This window comes from Protopterus annectens, chromosome 14.part0 (assembly GCF_019279795.1).
Source record: "Protopterus annectens isolate FY-2018-M chromosome 14.part0, PAN1.0, whole genome shotgun sequence".
NCBI classification, from domain to species: Eukaryota; Metazoa; Chordata; order Ceratodontiformes; family Protopteridae; genus Protopterus; species Protopterus annectens.
This window is the reverse complement of record NC_056748.1, coordinates 1,079,486,655-1,079,509,865: the sequence shown is the minus strand read 5'-3', so window position 1 is coordinate 1,079,509,865 and position 23,211 is coordinate 1,079,486,655. Positions and strand designations below refer to the sequence as shown.

General features: G+C 40.7%; 1 protein-coding gene across 1 annotated transcript in view; it reads left to right on the top strand.

Moving 5' to 3' along the window:
• CFAP46 (cilia and flagella associated protein 46) overlaps positions 1 to 23,211 on the top strand; it is a 3,596,153-nt gene that overhangs the window by 3,461,372 nt on the left and 111,570 nt on the right. The gene's annotated exons all lie outside the window — the stretch shown is intronic.

Genomic DNA, 23,211 nt, shown 5'->3' with positions numbered 1-23,211 from the left:
TAAAAGGCAGCTGGAGTGCTAAACCACAAGAGCTTTTTATTGTTGAAGTGCGTGTTTCTTCAGTGGACTCTCTAATTCTGTCAGTTGAGGTTTTTTTTTTTTGTTTAGGAATGTTATGTAGAAAAAATATTACTTGTGCTAATACATGGAGTGACTGGAACTGCCTTGAAGGGAACTCTGTACACTTTTACTTAAACATTTACTGGGAAGTGCTTGTGTACACTTTTTTTTTAAATGTTCTAATGCCTCCATCCCACCATACAATAATAGTAGCCAATACCCCTTGCCTTGGGTCTTATTGGTAGCAGCAAAGAAATGTATGACAAGGACATGTAAAACTGCATGTCCCTACAAAGGAGGAAATGCTAACGTTCACTGGTCAGATATATATTGGTAGAATGTGTACTTCATTACTGCAACATTACTTGGAAAATATAAACTATGAATATCTCCTGAAGTTATTCACATTTTAGACAAAGTCTCAGGACAAATGTATATGGATGGTAACAAATGAGATGTAGAAAGTGAAAAATGATGATTTCACTCTCACTATATGAAGTTTTGAAATGCATGACTTGAATGTGTTGTAATAACTTCTTAATCCTAAATGCACTTTGTTATATGACTTTTGTAAAGAACTGCTGCCTTATTTACCTTGTATAGTATACAAATTATTTAAATGGGATGGGCGGTATAGTGTAACAGCAGGTAGGGTTGCCACCTCAGAGCAAGAGGTTCCCTGGTTCAGTTCTCGACTGGGGTACCTTCTGTGCAGAGTTGCATGTACTCCCTGTGTTCATGTGAGTTTCCTCTGTGTATTTCGGTTACATTCCACATTCCAAATGCATGCAATAAGTTGATTGGAGACACTAAATTGGGCATAGGTGTGAGTGTGTATGTGACTGTGGTGTGGAAGAATTGCCGTGGGAGGGCTAGCCACCTGGTAACATAAGTCTTGGCTCTAGATGATTGCTGCTGTTGAAGTGACACCCTGACTCCCTATTCAGAACTGGTAAAAGGGGTTGTGGATGGATGGATGGTTGGAAGAAAAGTATCCATTGCAGTTGTTTGAATTGCCTGACTGTGTCTTTTTTCCCCTTACTAATTTGCTTCCATTCCCTAATCTTACACTCTGTTAAGGTTACAGTTTAATGCAATTTTTCTGAATGAGCTCTTAGTCCTGTGAAAGTAAGCACCTTGATTACTTTTGTGGAGCTATATTTTGTAGATCCTCGAGACCTTAATTAAGTTAAATAAAGAGAGATCACTGTCCAATTCATACAGTTAAAGAAGTTGTTTCATCTAGACCCAGACCAAATTATTTTCATGTGCTTGTTACAAACTTGGAGTTCTGGCAGTACCATATAGCATGCCTTGCTAACTAGTCACAGTGAGTACTTGAGCTATACAGCAGTATTGGATAAAGCTGATTACCATATAGCATGCACAAGCACTATTGGATAAAGCTGATTACCATATAGCATGCACAAGCACTATTGGATAAAGCTGATTACCATATAGCATGTTGTGCTAACTAGTCACAGTGAGTACTAGCTAAGGCCTGCTTTACAGCCTGCAGCTGTATTACTATTGATTTGTCCTAACAGTATGAATGACTGTGATTCATTAAAAAAAAAATCACAGTGATTATACATGTTAATGTTGCTTGAGTCATTATCATAATATGGGAATGAGGGGATCTGCAGCTGTAAAAGCTCCCACCGGTGAGAGCTCCCTTGATTTACAGTGTGGGGATGGGACAAGGTAGTGTCTGGTAACAGGTTTACCTGCATTGCAGGGGACTAATTTGCTGGTAATGATTCTTCTGCCTTATAGAATAGGCCTTGTAGACATTTTCTATTTTTCTCATACTAGTAGGTGAGGAGTATTGCAGCAGCTGCCGCATCTGTTTGTTTGCTGTTGGAATCCCATAATTTACACTATGGCATGCAGTGCATTCAGCAGTGTTATGTTCATTGTGAGTTGTGTATGATTAGGGTGTGCATGTGTTTGCATAGGTTACTGGGCTTTGGGGTACTTGCACACTGAGCAAAGACTGGACACAGGGTGTTGCTTCATTGTGCAACTACTTGCATGAATCATAAGTTTTTTTTCTGCCTTTCTATGGCATACAAAGCCCTTTGCAACTGCACATAGTGTTTATAAATAGAGCCTATAATTCTTCTTCCTCTATGGAAAATAAAGATTGGCAAGAATACACAAGTACGAATGCATAATTATTTTCCTTTTCATAACAGGAACCATACTGTTGACCAATGAAATAAGGCTTAATATGTTTTTCATTTGCACCCATTTCCCAGTACAGTTTGATGTCTTCCAGTTCCTAGTCTTTAAAGCTATTGGAACTTTTACTGGACTGTGCATTGCTGATGGGTGCTGCATTATAAGTCTAAATGCAGTAACTCCTGTTAAACAGTCAAAGCCAGTAAATACATCTTTGATCTCTTAAATAAATGATCAGACTTAAATGTTTCTGATCTTCACCTTGAATTAATTATACTATGCCAAACCTTTGATAATATCAGGATTGGTAATACATTCTCATCATTAGTTATCTTAAACTGAATATCTTACTGTGATGTCTCTCCACTGGACCAGTAATCAAGGATCCTCAATCCTCAACACTGGGGGACGTTCACTGAGAGGATGACAAGTACACTCACACGGTATTTGCAGATGCAGCTCTCTGCATCAAGTGCAGTTTGCCCTAAGAGCACACAGAGACCACAGTCAGTCCAGGGCTGATTTCTCACTATTTCTCCACATCCCCAATAAGACTCCCCACTGGCACAGCTGTAGATTTGAGATCTCAGCTGAGTAACCAAGTCAAGACCTCCAGCACTCTCTGTGTCTAACCAGTGCTTCTTGTCCCTGCCTAAGTAGCTAACACACACACACTCTTTGAGGATTTGATTTACACACACACACACACACACACACACACACACACACACACACACACACACACACACCTGGGAGAGGCTGGCACAGGTTTACTAGCTATGGCCCCTTCTGCCCAGACTATAAGGTAGTTTTTACTGCCACCAATCACTCCTAAACAGCTACTTTACGGCCATTAACAAAGGGTGTCCAATTATACTGTGCAGTATTAATACAGATGGTAGTTTGACCAAGAGCTAGGCTATTAGGAGTGGTACACACAGTGTCATCAAATAAATATGCAGGTACTCTCAAAACTTAAATATCTCTACACAGATCAGCCACAATGAAAGGTTTAAATGTATTTAATAATAATTAGTAAAAGAACAAGACAATAATAAATATATATTCATGGTAATATCAGAGTTTAAAACTACAGGAGATATTTAAAACAGCATTGCAGGACAGTATCAAATAAATAAAGAAAAATATCTAAACTATGCTTAGCTATATTCCTGAGTATATCTAAGAGAATTATACTATTTCCTAGTAACTTAGTATTAGAGCAAGGCAGATGTAGTGAATGGATCTTCTAGTTGTTGTCAGGTCCAAGACAGAATGCAGAATGCTCTATCTCACTAAGAGACTTTTCAAATTATTATCTAGAATATTACTGCTGAGATAGCTTGCAGAATGACATCACTTCTTGTCATCTGACTTGTAGCTCCCAGGTGAAACCCCCACTGCTGGAAGCTGGCAGTATTTAGCATCTACCTGTGAAAATACATAGACCTCAGATCTTTGGCAGGAGCTGAAAGTCATAAACAATTACATTCCTTCATGCTTTCAAGACTAGTTATTAGTTCACCCTACAGACAATACCGAAAACTACCTAGTACAGACTTTTTGTCTCTGGCTGTGTTCAAAACTGAAAGATACCAGCTTTTATTGTGTAGCCTATAAAGTATTTTAATTTGAGCTGTTTTCCTTAAAGTTTGCTAGACTGAAGTTAACCTCCTGTAGTCTAATTTCCACTGTTAAAATATATACATTTAGATAGTTGCAGTAGTGCATATGCATTGCTGTTCTCTTCTAGTAGGGCACACTGTGGATGCATTTCAAACACAAACACTTTATAAAATACCTTTTCAACACACGTCTGTGCAAGCCAGTTTGATGTACACATGACATACAGTTATAATATGGTTGGAACACAACCATCTTATATAAATCAAGGCATATAATTATTTACAGAATTCCAGATAACTGTGCTGGCAGTATCTACCTTCATCACACTTACATTTCTTATTTGTCTGTCCATATATAGGCATTTTGTGATCCTTCCATTTTATATGATGCCAAAATAGGTAAGCTGTTTACACAATAAATACAAATATTCAGTTTTTCAGTTCCCATTCCCTAAACATTTGAGCAGACATTACACACTGTGCCAGTGTGTAAGCTAAACACCATGTTTCATTTACTAATATTAAGATTTTCACGTTAAATTTCCAAATGGGGTTTTGGTCATCACAAATACTTGTGTACTATTCACTTATTCCACACTCTCAGCACAAACCATTCCCATAAAGAACTCATTTTCATGGCTATACTAGAAATCAGGTAGGCTTTTTAACTGTAAATGTATTTATTTCATTTTCTCCACTGTCGTAATGAGTTCTCTTGCTGTATCTTCTATTTAGTTGAAGAACAGCAGGATGCTTCTTTTTATCTTGCCTCTCTTCACACCAGTTGCATTAAGATTTGTCAGCATCATATTTTCTTTGCTATTCATATTTCCAGAAAACTCCCAATTCGTTTTACTCTTTTATTCATTTTCAGCTTTGTCATTTCATTAGCTACTACACACACACACACACACACACACACACGCACACACGCACACACAGCTGCTCAGTGAGTTCCTATGATTATAATGAAGTAATTTTACATACTCTACACAAACAATTCTCTTTACTTAACATTAAATCTGATTCTGTTTCAAACTGCTGCATCATATAATTCAACACATTTGCAGTCTTTATCTCTTTAATTCAAATTCAGCAACTTAAGCCTTAATAAAACAACTTTCAAGGATGGAGCTAGCTCCTCAACTGTTAGAGTTGAACTAGTGGCCATCTCGAATTTTCAAGTAAGAATTGAAAACTGCACTCTAACTTCATCAAAACTTTGTAAGGCCTTTTTGAAAGGTTTTCTTCTTTTGAGGTCTCCTTATAATGACCCCACTACTCTGGGACTTAAATTTGGTACTACAGACCTTACTTCAGTCCCCTTTTGAACCATCAGTAAAATGTGATTTAAAGTTTCTGACCTGGAAGGCTATATTTTTAGTAGCTGTCACCTCTGCTAGAAGGATGTCAGAACTCCAAGCATTATCTTCTAACCCTCCCTACCTAATTTTTATAGGGATAGGGTGGCATTACGGACCAGTCCTTCTTTCATTCCTAAGGCGATGTCAGAATCCATCATCAGCCAATCTGCCAGTTTTCTTTCTTTCCAAATTTTACAAAGATGAATATGTTATACTTACTAGATGATCATAGACAATTATGTTTCTACTTGCGTAGATCAAATGACATCAGAAAAACATCAGTTATGTCGCTCGCCAGGTCAGGATAAAACAGGTGAATGTTGTGGGTTCTTGTTCAAACAGCTTTATTATATGCAAACACATCATAAATGAGGTGAAGTAACTTTAACTTACAAACAAACTAGCTGTCATGCACATAGATGTTAACACTCTGGTTAAGCAAATTTAACTTATAAACAAACTAGCTATCGTGCACATAGATGTTAACACTCTGGTTAAGTAACTTTAACTTATAAACAAACTAGCTATCATGCACATAGATGTTAACACTCTGGTTAAGTAACTTTAACTTATAAACAAACTGGCTATCATGCACATAGATGTTAACATTCCGGCTGCACCTTCAAAATGGCACTGAAAATAACACGTGCTTGGTATACGCATGCACAGATCTTGGAAATGCTTCTTAAAGGTACAACACACCTGTTATTCTACATCTACCCTCTTTGAGTAAATGAGTTAGACATTGTCACTGATATTAATAAATATACAATTTACACAGGAATAATTTTCATCATGCAATTATACAAAGCTAGGTACAGTTATACAACTATGTCGTTGCTGTGTATTTCACACTAGGCTTTGAAAAGTGACTATATTATGTGACATAAAATTTGGGATCTGGTTTAGCAACTGAGATTGTCTCCGCTGACTGTTCAATCTTTGGAACACTGGGATCATCTGCCGGAACAGTATCAGGATTCAAGACATGTTCTGGATCAGGAATATCATCTGGATTGCTCTGAGAGTTAGAGTCTTTATCACAGGTACGATGTTGCAATATCGGTTCTGCTATAGGAAGATGTCTGCGATTTCTTCTGTACTCCACACCCTTGGATTTAACAAAATAGGATCTCGGCTCTGCACAAATACTTGTTACTTGATCAATCTGATTGAAACCTTTCACCTTTTGTATCCTCACTGTCTCTCCTTTTTTCAACAGACGAAGAAATCTGCTCAATTTGTCATAGCTGAACATTTGGAAAGAACACTTTCTGGATAACTGGGCTTTGATTGCTTTGTTATTTTTAGCTTTAGGCCTCAATAAACTAGAAGTGATAGGCAACGTTGTTCTGGTTTGCCTAGATAGAAGTCTCTGAGCAGGTGAGCCAAGTATATTGTCATGGGGTATGTTTCTGAGCTTGAGTAAATTCTAAAAAACATCAGTATTATCATGCTTTGACTTCTCAGGTAATTGCTTTGCACTTTGTACTGCATGTTCAGCAAGTCCTTTTGACTGCGGATGCTCTGGACTACGAGTAACATGTACGAAGTCCCATTGTCTGGCAAATTTCTGAAACAACTGACTGGTGAATTGGGTACCATTGTCAGACATTAATTTCTGTGGACTGCCATGGACTGAGAAATGGTGTTTCAAGTCAATAATGACTGTACTAGAAGTTAGATCAGGTAGTAGATCAATCTCGTACCAATATGAATAAGAGTCTACCTGTACTAAGTAATGTTGATTATTCCACTCAAATATGTGAGTAGCTACTATTGACCAAGGTAGTTCAGGGACTTGACTTAGCTGAAGTAGTTCTCTTTGCAAATGCTCTTTCATACTATTATATACTGAACAGGAAGAAAGTACTTTATCAATGTCTTTCACTAGAGAAGTCCAAAATACTAGTCCTCTCACCCTTCTCTTAGTGGATTCGGAACCCAGGTGACCACGATGCAAAATCTGGATATATTCTTGTTGTAAGGAAGCAGGAACAACAATTTTAGGACTTTTGAAAATAATGCCATCTTCCATCAACAACTCATCTCTGTAAGGAAAGTACATCTGCACTCCGGATGGTACACTAGATTGCTTTGTCAGACATCCAACACTGATATACTGATTGAGCTTTTGTAAAACTGGATCAGTCATTGTATGATCTCATAAGCTCATCAAGTCTTGTGGTAGAAAAATTATGCACTTCCAAGACATCAAAGTCAAAATTCTCTGCGTCAAGCTGTTCCGTAGTATTTCTAGGTGATCTGGATAAGGTATCAGCCAGATAAAGAAGTTTGCTTTTTGTGCAGACCATTTTGAAGTTGTAATTTTGCAATTTAAGCATCATTCTTTGTAATCTCACTGAAGCTGAATGCACAGGCAGCTTTAAAATAGTAACCAAAGGTTGATGATCAGTTTCAATCTGGATATCTCAACCATAGATATAATCATGGAACTTGGGACATGCAAACACTATTTCCAAAAGTACTTTCTCAATTTGAGCACATTGCATCTCGATCTGGATAAGTGTTCTAGATGTGTAGGCTACTGGCCTGCTTTCTTGAAGAATAACTGCATCTAAACCAAATTTTGAAGCATCACAGGAAAGAGTTACTGGTTTGTTGACATCATAGCATCTTAATGTTGGTGGGGTAGCAATTTTCTGCTTGAGAATTTCAAATGTTTTCTGGTGCTGTTATAGCCAGGACCATGTAACATTTTTACATGTGAGCTCTCCCAAAGGCGCTGTCAACTCACTGAAGTCTGGTATAAACTTGTCTAAATAATTGACCATACCAAAAAAATGTTGTAGAGCTTGCACATTATCTGGCGCTGGCATTTCAAGAATGGCTGCTTGTTTGGACAGGTCTGGTCTCAAGCCAATAACTGTAAATAAATGAACTACATATGTAACTTCTGGTTGCCTGAATTTGCACTTCAGAGGATTGAGCTTTAAGTTCATGTCACGTGCTGTGTCTAGAACTCTCTTAAGATTACTGTCATGCTTTGCCTCACCATTGCCTCTGACCAATAAATCATCTACTATTATGGTACAAGGATAACCCGAAAAAATTTGCTCCATTGCACACTGAAAGACTTCACTTGCAGAATTTATTCCAAGTGGCATCTTCAGGAATCTATGTTTTACAAATGGGGTATTGAATGTAGACAGCAGTGAAGATTTCCAATCAAGCATCGCTTGTTAAAATGAACGTTTTGCATCTAAGACAGAAAAAACAGTGCCATTTGGTATCAGGGCTGCAACCTCTTCGACTGTACGAGTAGAATGATGTGGTCTCTTCAACGCTTTGTTCAAATCTCTTGGGTCAATGCATATTCTGATTTCATCTTAGCCTTTTTTATGAGCGGCTACCATGGACGACACCCATTCAGTAGGTTCTGTAACTGGACAAATTACACCTTGTTGCACCATTTTGTCCATCTGAGCTTTGACTTTATGCTGCATAGTCATCGGAACTCTTCTTGCTGGTCTGACCACAGGACTGATTTCTGGGTCTATTTTGATGGAATACACAACTGGAATTTTGCCCAACTTACCATCGAAAACATCAGCATATTCTGAAAAAATTGTGTTTGTGAAGCTGGAACTAGGACATGTGCTTATTTTATGAACTTCTTTGGTAAAAGAAAGCAGATTCATTTTCAAACTGTCTCTGAGACCCAGTAATGAGTGCATAAGTCTTTGAAGCACATAGAACAATAGGCTATAACAGTTCTTGGCCACATAACATGAATGTACTATTGAGCGTTTGGTTTGAATTTCTTCACCTCCATAAGCAACAAGTTTCACACAACTAGTCACATTTAGTTGTTCACTTGCTCTGACCCTTGCAAAAGTATCTGCAGACATGACATTACACTTAGAACCAGTGTCCGCTTTGAGCTTGGTGGATTTACCATTGGTCCGGACAGTACAAAACACTTCATTTCTTGCCAATAAATCGATTGCATCAGTCTTTTCACCAATTACTGACACACTGTCTCCATAGAAAGCAGACTGTTGCAGGTCTATTTGAACAACTTGGTTTTTTGAGTGACCCTTCTTTGTAACTGTGTGAGGCTTACTTGATTTACAAAACCTTTGAAAATGCTTCCACTTCTTACATTTGTGACATTGCTGGCCAAATGCTATGCATGTTCCTCTTCTGGAATCATGTTTGGCACCACAATTGTAACAGCAATAAAGCTTGATTTGGGTTTTGCTGAATCACCCTTATACTGTACTGAGCAACGTCTGTTCTGCACTGAGCATGCTCCTTTAACTGAAATGGTCTTGGAATGTGCTCGAAAACTACAGGTTGTACTTGGAAGTTCCGCAGGGTCGGCTACTACCACATGCTTAGACCTGCTTTTATTGTATGTTGCATGTTGTCTACATTAGCTCTGGAGCCTACTGAAACCATGCTGTTATCACTAGCAAGCATATTTGTGTGCCTTTCTGTAACTTCATGGATCTGACAAATCTCAATGGCTTTACTCAGTTTTACGTCACTGTCACAAAGCAAAATCTTTCTCACAGCAGCATTATTAATACCACACACAAATCTGGCCTTTATTAACTCATCTTTTAAATAACTAAACCTTCATGTTTTATCCTTGTTTCTCAGGTCAGTGATATAAGCTGCAAAAGCTTCCCCTTGCTTTTGATCTCTCTTGTAGAACAAATGCCTCTCTAGTGTAGCATTAGTCTAGGGGTTACAGATGATTCAGCCTGCACAACAACATGACAAGTTTCTCCTTCGCCTTCATACACTGCTGGTGCATATACAAATTAACACTCCCCTTCAGTGGCCTCTGACCCTGCTAGATTTGGCAAAATGAATGCCCTGGTGCCTGCATATTTATCAGAATGAGCTTCTTGTATAACTATATAATACTCTTGCTCAAATATTCTCCAATTCTATGCAATATTCTGATCAAACACAAGTGGTTGTGGCTTGCGAAATCTGTCTGCCATATTAACATATCTCAGTAAAGACTCTTGCAAATGTACACGAACACACACACACTTGTACATACACATATACATGTGCCTGAAATTTATTCCAGTACTTGTAATAACACAAAGAGCCTCTGTATAACTGAACTTAACGAAATAAGTTTCCCGGGCACTGTAATACTCCGAAATCACTTTACTGTAAGAGCCATTTGCCTTGAAATTATTTTACTGTACGAGCCTTTTATCTTGACCACTTGCCCTGAAATTATTTTACTGTACGAGCCATTTATCTTGAAATTACTTTACTGCAAATGTAATTTATCATCATTTCAAGAAACATTTTGAACAACCGTGCAGTGTGAATAAACTGGGCAGTAGAAGCTGGTGGCAAGAAACGTCTCAAAGTAACTTTACTTTGTGAATAAACTATCTCAAAGTAATGACACTTTGTGAATAAACTATCTCGAAATAATTGAAATTTGGGAATAAACTGTTTCAAAGTAATGGCACTTTGTGACTGTATTAGGTATAAGAAGCTCAGAGTGAGAAACACGTCAAAATAACTGCACTTTGAGAATAAACAGTAAACAGCACACTGACATTTCCCCAGAATGGCTGCACTTTGCCAAATAACTCTGAAAAGTACAAGAGAGACTCTGTAATGGCAGCACCCTGCGAACAGACATGCCCAAGCACAAGAAACATTTGAAATGGCTGCACTTGCCAAAATAGTTGCACTTTGCACTCAACAAACTCTTCAGAATAAATGCACAGTAATAAATGCACACTGTATGCACTTTTACACATTTTGAGATACTTTGAACAACTCTAGTTAAGCTACTCAAGGCTTCAGTCAAGGCGAAATATTAATTTATGCCAAAACACATGCAGTCACCTTTCAGGATTTATACTCAATATGTTGTTTTCTGCCCTTTCTGTTATATTCATTTTACTCATTGAATCTCTTAATGTCCCCTTTATACTCTCTTGTTATATTCATTTTGCTCATTTAATCTCTTTTCATGCCCATTATACTTTCTTGTGCTCGTCTGAACTATAAACATGGTAGTTTTACTTAAAGCATGCTTGTTTTACAATTATGAGGTAATTCTGAACCCCTTATCTATTTTTCTGATGCTTGTTTTATCAAATATTTCGGTTTCAAGCATTTCATTTGATTGATAACACTTTTATGCTTCCCGTTTGCTTTATAAACATTTCTGTGCTATTCGTTTGGTTAATAATATGTTTTGTGCCCTTGTAATGCTCCATTTTACCTCTTTTAATAAATAAATCATTCATGCATGTTTTCTTTACCTTTGACTTGTTTCTGGCCCTTTTTTGCTCTTGATTCCTTAATTTACCTTCTCAATTACCTCTACACCTCATGGCTCTGAAGAATAGTCTTTGCAGTCCCTGTTCTGGCACCATGTCGTTCTCCAGGTCAGGATAAAACAGGCGAGCATTGTGGGTTCTTGTTCAAGCAGCTTTATTATATACAAACACATCATAATTGAGGTTAAGTAACTTTAACTTACAAACAAACTGGCTATCGTGCACATAGATGTTAACACTCTGGCTGCACCTTCAAAATGGCATTGAAAATAACGTGCTTGTTATTTATATGCGCACACAGATCTTGAAAATGCCTCTTAAAGGTACACCACATCTGTTATTCTGCAAGTTATTTGTCTCCTTTGCGGATTCTAAATTGGGTAAGCCGGTTACAAAGGTAACTGTGGCAAAATGGCTTATAGATTGTGTATCGTTTCCCTACAGCAAGCAGGGTCTGTCCTTACCAAAACATTTAAGAGCCCATTCAACCAGGTCCATGGCAACATCTACAGTATTCTTATCTAGGACAAACATGGACAACATTTGTGCAGCCGCTATTCAGGCTAATCCTCATACTTTTATTACAAATTAAAAATTGGATCTGGTCTTGAGGGAAAGAGCAGCCCTTGGCTCAAATGTGCTCAGGTATATCCTTCCTTAGAGTCCACCCAGGGTTTTAGGTAACTGGGGACTCTGTCCCAACTGTTAAGGAATGAATAAAAATTGACATCAGGTAAAGAAGTTATGTACTCACCATAATGTTCCATCTGTGTTGTCCATTTTCATTCTTCCTTTACTCCCCTCCCACCAACCCATACCTTTTTCATCCAATGACTTCTGGAAGAGCGAGAGTTTATAAGGACATCACTGTCCCTTATGTTGAGTTTCAGATTTGGTTTCTTCTACCAGGATAATAATTGTAATGTTTCTTGGAGTAGGTAAACCAACAAACAAGATCTGAGATATGTTAGGGGATGGTGCATTATGGGTAAGGGCGGAGCATGAGAGTATCGGATCTGACCTCAACTGCTGAGGAGGAATGAAATGGACAACACAGATGGAGCGTTATGGTGAGTACATAACTTCTTTTTGTTTATATTTTAAAAAATGGAACTGTATTGTATTGTACTTGTAGACATTAAATTGTGAATCTGAAGAAAATAATAAAAGTGCACCACTTAAGAGCCCTCTTTATGTGTACTTCACTACAACAGCAGTAAATGAAAACCTCATCAGCCATTTTTTTTAAATATAACAAAATCAGAGATAGTGCAAATTATAAATTATGCCCACACTTAAAAACATGTGTCACATTTGTTCACCTCAAAGTGACACATAAGCTTTGTATGTAAGACTGCTTAAAAATGAGGTGTTATCTCTAAAATGTTGCTTTAATAATAGAAACTCACCAGGAAATTAGTTTGTAGTTTAATGAATGATTTAAAATATCTAAACACAACATGTATGGATGTACAAACAAGGGCTTTCCCAAAAGTTGTTTTACTCCCATGCATATATCTTGATGGATCTGTTTCACATGACTGAAAACTCAAAATACTGAATTTCATTTGACTAAGTCCACAATGGTTACCTTTTACAAAATTGAAGTTACGGAACTTCGAATACCATATGGTCGACACCATATGATTGAAGTTCTGTAACTTCGAAATAAAAAAATAAATAAATAAATAAAACCAACGAAATGTACCCTGATGGGTTAAAGCAGGGGAGCAAGCCCCCCTGCATCCCCCACACCCCCCGCTACTTAAATAAACCAACTACGAGATCACACTTTAATGCACTACGGTGCGGAAAGGGAATATTTCCCTTTCCTACACTGTAGCATGATCTCAGAGTTGGTATATTTAAGTAGCGGGGTGTGGGGTGTGCATGGGGCTTGCCCCCCTGCTTACACCCTTTACCTTTTTTTTTTTTTTTTTTTTTAATTGTCAATTTTGTCGGTTTTGAATTTTCAATTGTTCGATCATTTAAGGTCGACCTTAAGTGACTCGCACAACTGGAAATTTGATGTTCCAATAGGAACCGGTCCACAATACCTAATTTTCGAAATACTGAAAATTCATTTGACTGAGTCTTATTATACTGAAAGTTTACAGTGTTGAATTTCAAAATACTGAATTTTACGCCATAGACATGTACATTTACTATACCAATGACTAAAAACTTTTTGCAAAACTTAAAAACTACCCTCTTAACAGAAACCAGATGATTTAAAACCAAACTAGGTGGGGGGCTTCACCCCCCAACTGTATATACTAATTCTAGGGTCACACTGCAGTGGGGAAAAGGGCATATGCCTTTTACTTACCTTATAGTACTGTATGCACTGCCACTCCTGCCGGGAGTGCAAGAAATGTCTGCCATATTACTTCAGATACTTCCCATAAAAAATGTAGAGAGACATACCCACATTTAGAAACACTACAACACTATTTTCTATGCTACTATCATTATTCTGACAGTCGGCACTTTAAGTTACAGTAATGTTTTTTATCACAAGCAAGTGACAAGTGAAGGGAAACACACATCACATCTATGGCTTAAAATTCAGTATTTTGAAATTCAACATTGTAAGCTTTCAGTATTATAAGATTCAGTCAAATGAGTTTGCAGTATTTTGAAAATTAGGTATTGTGGTCTCAGTCAAATGAAATTCAGTATTTTGAGTTTTCAGTCATGTGAAGTAGACCCATCATGATATATATGATCATCTTAAATATTGCACGATTCCATTGAAGGTCAGAATGAAACAAAATCCTCACAGAGGTGACAGTCTGAAAAGAGATTGCATGTTGTTGCTTCATGATTGGCACTTCACATTTGGGTCCTGCAGTAAATCGTCATAGTTGTGCTAACCTCTTGATAGTCAGACTCAAGCATGCAGTTTATACAGTGCTGCCTTAGCAGTCACAACTATTTTATGGGGGCGCCTCCTTCCTTTTGCTACCCTAGAGGGCTGAGTGCACATCTAGTGCTATTTTCCTTCTGCTCTTCTTAAAATCTTATAGAAAAATTATCCGCATCTTCTCAATGGATTAGAGAAAAGCTCTTCATTAACTGTAAATATTGGAAAGCTGCTTTCTCCTAAACCACCTGCTGGTCAGACGAAACACCCAGAGCGCATGTAGTATCATAACAGAACCATCAAGGGTGGACTAAACTACATTATTTCTCAGAGAGGTATTTTAGGTCTGAATGGGGCTGTGGCTTGTTAGAATTTGCACCTTGGACATTCTCCTATACATCTCAGTCATGAAAAAGAATTTAGTGGATGCTTTAAGTTAACATTTTTTTTTTTTCATTACAATATCCTGGATAGGAATATGTGACCTTTCAATTGCTTTGTTATCTTCAGGGAAATTGAGGGAATGGCATTAGGCATTCCTTTTCTTAGAGGACGGTGAAGACGTTTATCTATGCTTTCCCTCCTCTTTTTCTCGGATTCCTCAGCTCCAAGAAAACAAATGCAAAAGAGTCTTGCTCATTGTGTAACTCATTAATGGCTTTTGTGCGATGCAGTTTTCCATTTAGGCTGTCTGCATAGCATACAGAAATAATGTCCTGAATATGACCTAGAAAAACACACATTCATATAAAGGACTAAACAGTGAAATAGTTGTCAGGGGAGGATGATGGGAATGAAGGAGAAAATGATGGCTCACCCATCCGAGGGGAGAGGGCAATGGTGTGGTCTGTGATGGCTTACTGCAAGGTATGCAGCATGATTGGGACACAGTATAGGCCATTGTACAATGACCACACATGCAGTCCTTGCCAAGCTTCATGTAGTGCTATAGCCAGAATCTGTGTGCATGGATACATAACAAGTGAAAGGGCTGACACTGCAAGGCACACACCAGCTGCTGAAAAAGTGATGGAGGACAAAGAGAATTAAAAGAAATATGATGGCTGCTTGTATGACTGTCTTCTACCAGTGGATCTTGCCCATGAGGTATTAATTGGCTTTTTGAGTCTCAGGAGAGCTGATAGTCAGCAGGCAGTGGGTTGAAAAAGTAAAACAATTACAAGTCTGCAAAACCTGACCTCATGAAATCCTGTTACTCAGTGAGAGCTTATCTAAACAATCCTGTCTTTTGTGATTTACTGTGGAAATGTTGGTAAGAGAAGACCTGATATTGTCAATTTTCATTCTGTCCTCAACAGATGGGTTCAGATCTGATCCCTCTAATCCGACTCGGCCATTGCTAAAGCTCATAGCCACCAACAACTCTCAAGCACTTCCCTTACTCTCAATGCACCAACCCCAATTACCTCAGATCTCATTTGCCACTTTCAGCGAAAGACGTGGCTGCCAACACACATTTTTTGTCAGATAAGTGTTATTAATATTTCTTCAGTATCTTATTCTGTTTTATTTTTGGTTATATAGATTCTCCATTACCTATTGTACTTGTATATGCCTTGAAACTAATGTATCTTTTCTGTAATTCTACAGTTTGGTGTAGCCCTTAATACCATCTTTGGTATTTTTACTTGGTGTTACCTTGTTTAAAAAAAATTCTTTGAAGTAGGGTTAACTTTAGAGTGTTTTCCTTCGCTAATTTTGTTGCACAGTATGGTGGCTAAAGCACCACAGGAATTTAAGAAGTGTACTAAGTGTGGATAAAAGCTACCATTTTCAGATGCCCAATGAACAAAAAAGAAGACACTGGAACCACGACTAGCTAAGTTTAATTGGATGCAAGTAAAAGACTTTCAGAGTATTCACACTGTGTCTTCAGGCATCATCCTTTCCATGCTACAAACATCCCTCTAGAAAGGCAAGAACTCAAATCAAGAACAGTTGATGGACACAGTCCACAAAGATAGTCCGATAACACTTCCCAGGGCAGGAACAGTGAGTAGTGCTGCAATCTCAATTGTAAACTCAAGGTGGAAAAAAAGTTACTAGTGTTGTAGCTGGATGTAGCATGTGGGGTTGTGAGGATAGTGTGCTGCTTTGTTGGAAGTAAAGGTTGTAAGAAACATTTGAGGTTCTGTACTGGTGTGTTAATTACCTGGAGACTTGTAGCCTGGTATATGTACTGAATTTCTGCAATCGGGTTTACTAGTTGGGTAATATCTGAAATAAACAAGATGATCAATTTCAACAATTGGCTTAAGTATTGGTGTCATTCAAAGGGGATCCAATGCCTGTCTGCCTGGGATGACATGCTCGACAAGCCACGATGCTTCACCAGGGAAGGCTTGCACCTGTCGCCCCTGGGCTTTTGGATATTGGCAAAGGCTCTTGCCACCCCCATAGTGCCTTTTTAGGCAAGGCTCAAAAGACAAACCCACCTCCATAGGTATCACAAGGGATAAGAAACTAAGAGTAATGCTACTCAATGCCAGAAGTCTAAACCTCAAGATGCATGCACTCTAAACTCTCCTTAGCATGGAGAACATCAATATCTGTGCAGTAACAGAAACCTGGTTCAAGGCTCCCGAGAGCACCCCAGCACTACCAGGTTATACCTCATACCATGTTTTTCGGCCCCAAAACGTGGACCGAACCACAAAAGGTTCATAGGTTTATACCAGGCTATCTGCCCTAAGGCATTTATAAGCCTAGCCCAAAGTTTTGTGGCTTACGCACCTTATATGAAAAATACTGTGCCCATTAGTTTGTTGTGCCTCTGTCCAGCAGTGACACAGAGATGATTCCGGGGAAACCCCTCGTCTCCCATCCACAGGTCAAGATTTCTCTTGAACAGAGCCAGCGTGGTGCTCTGCCTCACATGGACCGGATTTATTCCACAGCATAGGGAGTCTCTGAGTGATAAATCTATCCTCCAGCATCGTCCTATTTATATCCAGTTTAAGGTAGGTTTAAGTGCTCTAGTGGTTTTGGTGGATTTGGATTTTGTGAGGTGGAGCATGTCCATTAATTCCGGGTTAGACATGGCCTTGTATGTCAGGCACATGTCACCTCTGAGCAGACAGTATGCGACTGAATAGAGCTGGAGTTTCTTCAATCTGGCAGCATATGACAGATTTTGGAGTCCCTCTATCCTTTTGGTGAGGAACTTTGGGGTCTCCAATTGCTGCAGATGTCGGTGAGATACATCCCGAATGGGGCATTGTACTCGATCATTGGTCTGATAAGTGAAGAGTACAGGGAACAATGACCTCACTAGATCTGGATGTGAATCCCTTCATGATCAGATGGGCAATGTAGAAGGTCTTTCTAACCACTTTAGCAACGTGAGTGTCAAAAGAAAGGCCACTGTCAACCTGGGTCCCCAGGTCCCTGATAACCTCTTCTGTGCTTAGTGGATTGCCACCTATATAGTAGCTTGGGGTTACCTTGTTTTTCCCGGGAATTGACTATATACATTTTTGGCGTTTAACTCAGGCCATGGGCTGGCACCAGCTATCTGTTTCCGTGAGTCCCTTCTGAAGGATATCCGTGTCCGATGCACTTTCCACTATGGCACCCAGTTTGCAGTCGCTGGAGGGGGAGTATCAATATTCATCAAAGATACCCACACCTCCAGGTTGGTGGCACAGCACGAAGCATCAGAGACTATCCATGTGCAAATAACAGTGGGTAAAACTGCCTTCCAGTTTATAGCCTGCTACAGACCACCCTCCCAAACCCAGGAACCCCACTCGGCCTTCCTGAAAACACTGGAAAATATGAAGGTCTCTCCAAACACCATTATATTGGGCGACTTCAACTACCCTAACATAGACTGGGAGCATTACTCTAGCTCCAACACCCGAGCTCAAAGGTTCCTAGAATTTATAAACTCAAATTCTATGGAACAACTTGTTGCCACTCCCACAAGAGGGGAAAACATACTGGACCTGATCATCACCAACATGGGGACTCTATGCTCCAGACCAGAAGTGTATCTCTCACTGGTAAGATCAGACCATAAACTAATCTCACTAGATATTCACATCCCGACCCCAGCCCCTGCCCAGAAAACCACAGTGAAAAACTTCTCTAAAGCAAATATCACACTCCTCAAAACCGATTTGGAATCCTTCAAAGTCCCCGGGCCTGTGGAAAATACTGTCCAGACCACAGAATCCTTTATAAACGCATTCTATGAACACCTTCAGGAATGCATGGATCATGCAATCCCAAATAAAACCAAGACCCAATCCTCCAAAGTTAGGCGTCCTGTCTGGTGGACCCCAGCCATAAACAAACTGTACAATAGAAGGAGGAAGCTACTACATGATAGAGCAAAATCCCAAAAAGGGAAGGCATCTCTGATCAGTATTAGCAAAAAACTACGGGCACACATAAAATTGTCTAAGGCCAGCTTCGAGAGAAAAATTGCACAGGACACTAAGGATAATCACAAGGCTTTCTTTAGTTATGTTAGGAACCTGGGTGGGAATTCCCAGATATGCTCAGAATTAGTCCAAAATGACAAAAAATACACCGAACCCACAGACATTGCCAACATCCTAGCTGACAGGTTCAGCGCAAACTTCTCCCCCCCTTCCCCACCAAAAGGGCAAATATCTATCCCAGCAGAGTGCTACCCCCTGACATCTCAGATGCTCATGTAAGAGCCCTCTCCAAAGCAAAAATGCAGCATCAGTGGAACCAGACGGTGTCCCGGCTGCGTCCTACATGAACTCCAAGAAGAACTAAACCCAAACATAAAACTACTGTTCAATCTCAGCCTTACTACAGGATATGTACCCAAAGAGTGGCGTACAGCAACAGTGGTCCCACTCCACAAAGGTGGTGCCTCAACAGATCCTGGAAACTATTGCCCCATAAGCTTGACTAGCTTGGTCTGCAAAGCTATGGAAAGGATCATCATGGACCTCATAAATAAAGATATTGGGGACCTATAGACACTGGACCCTACCAGTTCGGCTTTGTTAAGGGCAGATCCTGCCTCTTAAACCTGGTCAATTTCTTTGAAACAGTCACCAAGGCCATTGACAAGGGGAAGGTGGTCCACACAGCCTATCTGGACCTTGCAAAAGCCTTCGATACAATACCCCACTCGGCATTATAGATAAGCTCACCATCTTAAATATAAACCCCTATGTCACTAGATGGGTTGCAAACTGGCTCAAGGACAGAACCCACATGGTTAGAATTGTTGGAGCCATGTCAGACTCCAAACCAGTTACAAGTGGCGTCCCACAAGGCTCAGTCCTGGGACCTCTCTTGTTCGGTATATATTTCTCAGAGGTACAGGCTAACACGGAAGGACTGTGGCTGACCAAGTTCGCAGATGACTGCAAACTGGGCGCCATAATAGACTCCCCAGCCGACACAAGCATCCTACAAAAGGGCCTCATAGAAACAGACAACTGGTGCCAGAGTCATGGCCTCAAGCTAAAGGCCAAAAAGTGTATAGTCATCCCCTTTGGCAAAAACAAAGTGCCCACAAATTACCACATAGGTGGTAATCCATTAAGTACGGAAGAAGTAATTAGGGACCTGGGGACCCAAGTTGATAGCAATCTCTCATTTGACAACCATGTGGCCAAAGTGGTTAGAAAAACATTTTATATAGCCCACCTAATCATGAAGGGATTAACATCTAGATCAGGGGAGGTCATCATGCCTCTTTACTCATCTCTCATCAGGCCCATAATTGAGTACAATGCCCCTTTTGGGATGTACCTTACCAGACACCTGCAGCAACTAGAAAGACCCCAAAAGTACCTCACCAAGAGGATTAAAGGGCTCAAACAGATGCCATATGCTGCCCGGTTAAAGAAACTCCAGCTCTATTCAGTGGCATACCACCTGCTCAGAGGCGATCTGTGCCTGACGTATAAAGCCATGTCCAACCCGGAATTAATGGACATGCTGCACCTCAGAAAATCCAAATACCATCGAGCTCTGCTCGAGAGACTTGAACCTCAGCACTGAAATAAATAGGACATGCTGGAGGGACAGATTCATAACCCAGAGGCTCCCTTCACTCTGGAATAAAATCCCAGTCCAGGTTAGGCAGAGTCCCTCATTGACTCTCTTCAAGAGGAATCTTGATGAGTGGATGGAAGATAGTAGGTTTACCCCAGGTATCACTTCTGTGTCACTGTTAGACAGAGGCACAGTATACTAACCTCGAAAAAGGGCATAGCAAAATTCATTTAAAATGGGTGGCGAAAGCCAAACACACTCTGGCTAGGCTTATAAATGCCCTAGGGCAGATAGCCTAGTATGAACCTATGAACCTACAGTTTTAAGTGCCATATTGAGTGTCTTCTTTTTTGTTTGTCTTACAATACCTTGTGAGACCCACTGGATTTATACCCATATATATCTTCTTATCTGAAGTTATTTTCATTTGCTCTTCAACCTGTGGAAAACGGATCCGGGACAGCTCCGACTCAGCCACATTTTCCAGCATCGGATTCTAGCTCCAAGCTCCTCCCCTACCCATAATGCCCCTGTCTTCCTCCTCCCCTCAGATCTCATTTGCCGCGTGTCTCACTAGCATTGTGGTCTGTTGCACCGGCCTTCTGCTGAGTGATTTTTGATAATATATTTCTGACTTCTTAATCCTTCCTCGATTCTGTCCCCCCTGCTTTTCCTCAGAACCGGAGGTTTCTTGGGGCTGATCCCCTTTTCGGCCTTTCCCCAGAGTCTCTCCAGGCCAGTGTCTGTGGCTTCCTCCTCCCAGTCCACCCGCAGCCTTTCTGAAGCTGAGGTGGACAGGATGATGCAGAAATTCATCCACTCCCAGATCCAGATGGGAGTCATGCCTGTCCCCTCCGGGGCTCGGAGCATACAGTCCACTTTTTTGCAAATTGCTGCTTCTCTGATCTGAACCCCAGCTTTGTAGTCCTTGGGTCCGAGACCCCTTGGCATTGAGGGATCGATGCCGATGGTATCTGGTACCTTGAAGCTGACCATTGCTTTGAGTGGATCAGCATCAACTCAGTTTTGGCACCTGGAGATTCGGGTTTGGATTCCCCATTGACTCAGAGAGTTACGGACCTGGTCTTGGTTCCAGCTTCCGGGATCCATTCTCCTTTTGATGTGGTGGAGAGGGTTCTCTCGGCTCCCTCAATGCTATCATCCTCTGAATCCATCCTGGTTCCCTCTGTGTCTGGTCCGGATTTCACCATCCTGCCCCCTCAGGGACAGCCTGTTGCCTCTCCGCCCCAGGTAGTTCCTCCATGGGAACAGCCAGAAGTTTCCGAGTCCTCCCCAGAGACTCCCCCTGAGGAGGTTCCTTGGAAACACACATGTAAAAAGAGGCACTTGTACTCCCCACTGGAGTCCCCTCACAGAGGACTCTGACTTGGAGGAAGGGGAGGGTTCCACTTGGTCACCCAGGAATGATGTCTCCTTTGGAGACATCATGGAAATCCTTTGCCAGTGTGGGGGGGTGGTCTGCCCAAAAACCCAACCCTGACAAGTCGGTGTTCCTATAGGAATTTGGCACAGGACCCTCTATCTCCTGGGTGTCCTCTCCCTTGGATCCACTTGTGGATTTAATACATTTTGGGCATGGAAGGAGCCTGACACAGTGGAGCCTATTCTCAAGCACCCTGATAAGATTGGGTGCTGCATATCATATCATATCATATCCAGAGGATATTCAATCCCCTTCACTCAAACACCACTACCTCCCAAACACTTCCTGGATGTTCTACCCGTGCAAAGGGAGGAAGCAGTAGTGGAAATTTCCAAGCTGCTTGAAAAGCAAGTCATCCTGCCCATCCCCCCCAGACCATTCTGGATTAGGCTTATATTCTAGGTGCTGTTTTGTGCCAAAGAAAATGGGGGATTTAAGACCCATCCTGGATCTTTCAACCCTGAAATTGTCAGTTGCCAAAACAAAATTCTGGATGGTCACACTCCAGTCTATTCTGCCATTCCTGCAGGAAAATGAGTGGATGTGGCCGGTGGGCCTCCAGGATGCGTACCATCACAACAAAATAAACATGCAGTCTCTGAGGTTTCTCCGTTTCTGGCTGGGGGCAAATCATGATCAGTTCAGAGCACTACCCTTATTCTCAGCACGGCCCCCAGGGTGTTCACCAAAGTGATGGCAGTGGTAGCAGCTCACTTGCGGCTGCAGGGATTCCCGGTCTTCCCCTACCTGGACGATTGGCTCCTTTCCACTCCCTCCAGGCATCAATTCTGCCAAGCCAGGGATCTCCTTCTTCAGACTCCCCGCCAGTTGGGGTTGGGCATCACCATAGATCTCAGCAAGTCCCTGCTGGACCCGGTTGAAGTTCTTGATTTTACTGTAGCGCTGTTAGACACCATTTAGATCAAGGTGTTTCTAACTCCGGACAGATTTCTGTTCCTCAAATGTAATGTTTTGTGTATTCTTCAAGCCCAGTCTCCCCTGGTGGAGTCTGTTCTTTGGGTGTTACTATTATCACCCTCATTCCCAATGGCTCCTCTGCACATGAGGGTTCTCCAGTGGACTGTAGCGGCTCAGTGGTCCTTACTAGATCTACTATTATCCCATCATGTTTCTCTGTCTCAAGCCTGCAGGGATTCACTTCTCTGGTGGCTTCATTCCCCGGATCTTCTTCTGGGTCGCCTGTCTATCCTTCTGACCCCAATGACTGTGGTAACCATGGATGCCTCCCCCCGTGGGTGGGGAGACATTGCATGGGAAGGACAGTCCAAGGCATGTGGTCCTCCCCAGAGACCCAATTGCATATCAACATCCTGGAAATGAGGGCAGTGCTGTTGGCGTT